The sequence below is a fragment of the Saimiri boliviensis genome, chromosome 2 (assembly GCF_048565385.1).
Source record: "Saimiri boliviensis isolate mSaiBol1 chromosome 2, mSaiBol1.pri, whole genome shotgun sequence".
NCBI lineage: Eukaryota > Metazoa > Chordata > Mammalia > Primates > Cebidae > Saimiri > Saimiri boliviensis.
The window spans coordinates 220,399,271-220,404,886 of record NC_133450.1 but is presented as its reverse complement, the minus strand read 5'-3'; the positions used below and the strand labels follow the sequence as shown (position 1 = coordinate 220,404,886).

The 5,616-nt window shown below is 48.1% G+C and overlaps 1 protein-coding gene across 2 annotated transcripts in view; it reads right to left on the bottom strand.

Annotated features, from left to right (window-relative positions):
- The window catches only part of STXBP1 (syntaxin binding protein 1), an 88,735-nt gene that overhangs the window by 1,949 nt on the left and 81,170 nt on the right, over positions 1-5,616 (bottom strand). The gene's annotated exons all lie outside the window — the stretch shown is intronic.

The window sequence follows — 5,616 nt, the reverse complement described above, 5'->3', positions numbered from 1 at the left end:
CTGGAGAAGGCAGAGAAGACAGTGAGTTCACCAGTTCTGATTTCCAACACTTTTCCTTTCCTATGCTTCTCCATTCCCAGATCTGCACCCACCCGCCTCCCCAGCCCTGGTCGGGTCTAGTAGAAGTAGGGAAGGGAGTGGGGATTGGGGTTGGGGTCCCCCTTAAACTCACAATAGGCCTGGGAGATATTCAGGGGCTGTGGATAAAGAAAACACATCTTCTGGCTCAGGCAGGGTCCCAGGCTGTACCAAGGAACGAGCCGCCTTGCCATCAGGGTGCAGAGCCATCTGCAGGTGATAGGCAGCTGTGTTTCTAATTCACTCTTAAACTCCAAGTGAAGCCGGGCAGAGAAATTCCAAACATGGCAGCGGGGGGGAAAGGTTGAAAACGGGGCCAGAGTTGGTAGGGGGCTCATGTGTGGAAAGCATGGTGCCTGGGTGAAGAAGTTGACAAAGCCCCCTGGGGGAATCCACTGACCTCTGGGAACCAGCTGGTTGACACTGCCCTGGTGGGTGGGACCTCAGGTGTGAAAGGGAAAGGGCCAGGGGACCTGAGGCCTTACCTTGCAGAGACCGCGAATTGTAAGAGATTAGAAATGCTTGCAAAAATTTAAGCTAATGGAATTAGATATACTTCTACTGCAAAAATAAAAATAAAAATAAATGAAAGTCTTTTTCATAAGGAGAGAGAGAGAGAGATCTAATAAGTGCAGTAAAAAAAGATGCATGGATCGTGTGGTTTGGACATGGACTTAATCAAACAGAACAGAGGTGACCGGGGTGGTGTGTGAGTGAGCATGAGGCCCGCACGCATGCAGCAGTGGGCTTCAAAGAAAGGTCCTGGTGGAAGAGAAGAACGGAAAAAAAGAGACCCGTACTTGAAAATGTGCCTCCCTGGAGACATGGCAAAGGAATGGGCCTTCACAGGAGCAGGGGAGCGGAAACCACCAGGTGTCGGATTTCCACTCCAAGGGCGGGCAAAAGAAGGCTTTGGCTGGCTCATTGGGCGTGACTCTAACACCAGGGCCCATATGCCTTTGACCACTACTCGCTCAGCTGACCCAAGACTGCTGAAACTGCAGCCCTTCCTGCTCACTCCAGACTAGCAGAAACTTGGAAAGCCCTCTCTGTTCTTCCAACATCCCTTTCTCTGCAGTTCAGGCCCCAGCTGCCCACTCCCGGCTGAGTAAGGAACTTGTCCTTGGCATGATGCCCTATGCACGCAGCCCGTAGGTGGCCTGTGCTGGAAAGCTGACTCATCGTTCTGCAGACCCGAGGCTCCTTCAGCAAATTCCATGCAGGTTTCATGAGTGTGTCCCTGGGCTTTTTTATGGTGCGCCTTTTCCCCTGAAGTCCACTCATTTCTGTGATCTTACCAGTCCTCCTGCTAGTCCTAAAAGAGGCCAAAGGCTGCTATACAAATGAGGAAAAAGGACGCATATTACAAGGCTTGCCCCAAACTCTGAAGCGTGAACCACTGCCAGGATGGGGGCCCTCCAAATTGCAACTCCATGTAGCCCATGCATCCAGATGATGGACGATGGCCTCTCCTACAGAGCGTGGGGATTCGCTTGGGAGTTTCCTCATTAAAGGCAACAGCAAGAAGTACATATGCCAGAGAAAACATCCCCAATGCCCTTCTTAGCCATCCAAATGACTCCAGGAAATAAGAGGGCCAACTCATCTTAGAGGGCGCATCCGAAGGGGTTCCTCTGATCAGATGCTGATTCCAAAGTCCTCCCTATCTTTGCTGATGTGTAAATCTAGGATTTAGGGGAGGCTAAAAAGAGGTTAGGAAATTAATACACTAGAAGTCTCTGATATATCTAATCACTGACAATCTAGGGATCCCAGTTTTGACTGAAGAAGAAATATTCTAGGACTGAGTATTGGAAACAATCAGTGAGGCCTCAAAGACCCCTGGCCACAGGCACTGGCCAGGCCTTTACCTACATGGTTTCTTTAAGGGAACCAGACTAGCTGGTGTAAATGCTGATCATCAGAAAGACAACTCTTCACACTCAATCATCTGTGTTGTTTTAATAAATTGGTCAGGCTTTTCACCACCATAAACATTGCAAATGAAGCTGGGTGAGTCCATAATCCACATTTTGCACTTGTTCTTATTTTGAATCCACAGATGGCTGACCACGTTGGTTTCCAGAATAGAGCAGCAAGTGGGCTCTCCGGCTTTGAGGGCCTCACTTAGTCACTGTAACTGGAAGATTATGAAATGTAAACAGTGGTCTCTAAAAACTAAATTGAGGCCCATCCACATAACCGTCTACATGTTTTCAAAGCCGTGGGCCAGACACAACATGCTCTGATAGGACAAAATCCTCCTTTCTACACTGACAGAATCTGAAAATCAAAAGTGTCCTTGCAGACTAGCTGGTCCAAGCATTCTTGAATTTGTTTAAGCAGACCTACTGACTTAGAATATGCAGAGTGGCGCCAGAAAATGTGTACGTCTAAGAGCAGCACAGGTGAGTGTGATGAAAAGCCAGGTTTGGGGAACTGTGTAATCCGGACCACCCCTCTCATCTTACAGATGGGACAAGTGAAGGCCACAGCAGTCAGTTGCTTGTTCAACGCGGGTGGCAAAGACAGGCCTAGAAGCCGTGCCCTCCAGGCTCTTGATTCTGGGGACCCTGTGGCCCCTAGGAGGGGAGGGGATGGGTAGGTGGATGTTTGAATAGCAGCCAGTCAATAGGTGGGCTCTGAATTCAGATTCAAACCTGAGTATCAAAGAAAAATGAAACATACTGACCCCAATCTGGAATGAAGCAAAATATTCAACATAACAACCCACAGACTTTCTCCCAAATGGTCCCATGTACTACAAAGATCTGATTCAGCCTTCAGCTCTCTCTCATTTGCTTCTGACAGCCTCTTGGGCATTCCCTAATGATGAGTACTTTTATCATCAACCAACCAGAGCAGAGAGGTAAAACTCAACCAAAAGATTTCATTTCTTAGACAATGGCATTCCCCAATGATGAGTACTTTTATCATCAACCAACCAGAGCAGAGAAGTAAAACTCAAATCAAAAGATTTCATTTCTTAGACAATGTAGAGGGATGATTGGTGAGGATTTGGTGAGTTATGGTTAACCCTGACCACGGGGAGCCAGCCCCAGTTACAGGAGAGGAGCCAGGAAGACAGGGCAAGGCACCATCACCCATGCACGGTGCCTGCTGGGAACCCTCTTATTTTCGGCAGGAAAACTCATCTTCTCTTAAAAGATATGTTGGGCCAGGCACACTGGCTCACACCTGTAATCCCAGCACTTGGGAGGCTGAGGAAGGAAGATAGCTTGAGCTCAGGAGTTCAAGACCAGCCTGGGCAACATGGTGAAACCCAGTCTCTACCAAAAACACAAAAAAATAGCTGGGCATGGTGGCACATGCCTGTGGTCCCATCTACTAGGCAGGCTGAGGTGGGAGGATCGATTGAACCCAGGAGGTCCAGGCTGCAGTGAGCTGAAATCATGCCACTGAACTCTAGCCTGGATAACAGTGTAACTCTGTCTCAAAAGAAAAAAAGACACAAAAGCTATGCTGCCACAATACTGGTCTTTAGAAGCAAACTCAGGCTTTCTGACGGTCTGCATTGCCCTGTACTTTGGTCACCTGGAAGATCACAACAGAAGAGGGCAAGTCAGATCTTAATCTGCTTTCTGACCTCACTGGTATTAGAGTTCTGTGACTCACTTAACTGAATGCTCTAAAACCCAACATCACTCAGCAAATTGTTTCAGAAGCTAGGAATAATATGGAACCTGTTTACTTTCTCTTTGTTTTGATGGCAGCTGAGACCTCCTCTGCCAATCAAATATAAAGCAAAGGAAAATACTCTGCAAAGGAGAAGCTTGTTCTGAAGCAGGGCAGCCCAGACTTCATCCTAGCAGGAGCCTCTGCAGTTTCAGTCTGTGATTCTTTCAGATTCTGCAAGTGGTCTGCTATTGCTGCAGACTCGACTGAACATTTGTCCTTCTAGAAGTCTTAAAATACATACTGCAGCAAATCCATCCACCTACCTACAGTCTGCACACAGAACCAGATGTCTCTGATTTATAACCTTATCAAGCTGCTTCTAAGGAATGATTTTTTTAAAAAAAAACAATGGCTTTCATTCACCACCTACTGGCCCTGCTTTCTAGGGAGGGCCAGCCCAGGCAGGATGGGAGCTATAGCCTAGGGCTATAACCAGGTCTACTTTCTGGGTTCCCAACTACTTTCAGTTCCTTAGCACACTATTGCCTTGGCGTTCATGTCAAGGAAGGGAGACAGGAGGACATAAGCAGCGCAGCCTCCTGTTCCTACCTTTAGGAGGGAGCACCATTTTCCTTACATATCCAAGCAGCTTCTGATGTCACCTAGCCAAGGTTCTGTTGGGCCATTCTCCTGAGACTCACCAGAGCGGGAGAGTGGGCAGGACTGCATGGTTTGAGGCACAAATCCACAAATCGTAATCACTGAATGTACAGAATGCAGAGGTCCTGCACACGTGGGGGCACTGCAATCCAGCCTCCCTGGGCTCCTACGCTATGGCCCAGAGAGTAAGAGTGCCGTCCTACAGCCACACAGATGCCCATGGAGGAGCTGGGGTAGAGGCCAGTCCTCCTGGCCCTGAGTCCAGCTCTTTCTCTGCTGCTTACAAGGGACTCACACTCCATGACTCACTGGGCCACATCTCAGCTCTAGTGAAGGGGCTTTTTCAGGGTCCATTGTCAATGATGTACACAAAGTCAGGTACACAAAATATGGCCTCTTGACAGAATGTATAACAAGCTAAGGGGTCACTGATGCGATGATGGAAGCCTGCCATTTAAACATGTAGGAGGTTCCCATCATATCTGAAGGATGGAAAGAGAGAGGAGGGAATGCGGACAATTTTGAAGATCAAAATTTGGATAGTCTACCAAGCAGACAACAGGTTTGGGTAACAAGCTTGGTGGAGAAGAAAATGCTGTCTAAAACCACACAGAGCATTAATAACAGGTTTATGCTGGGCATGGTGGTGTGAGCCTATGGTCCCAGCTACTTGAGAGGCTAAGACCTCTGAGCCACTGCACTCCAGCACGGGCAACATAGCGAGACCCCATCTGAAAAAAAAAGATTTCTACTGAAAGGCTCTCGAGCCTTACCAGATACTTCAGTGGGAGACAGCGGGATGTGACTACTCAACTCTTGAAAGGATCCACAGAATTAAAAGTAATTACTAAAAGAACAAATGACTATTAAGTGCCATTTCCTGCAGAGAAACATCAAACAAAAGCTCTTCCTGCTAAAGACTGGAGTTCCCCAAACATATGGCAGCTTGTGACCCAATTACCCCTTATAACTTATTCCTTGAGAAGTGCCTGTCCTAGGAAAAAGGTATCTACACCATCCGTCCAGCTGCCACTGACCTGGGTTCTATTCTGATGCTCCCTGCCAACCTTCCCTCACCACCAGCCATCTCCACCACTACCTGACTTCCTGGACATGGTGTTCCCAGAATGTCCACTGGCCTCATTCTCAAACTCCCACACCCAGCACAACCTGGACACTCTACATTCCTTATAGGGGCCACGAATTCATCCCAGACCAGCAGGCTTGGGCACTGTGCCT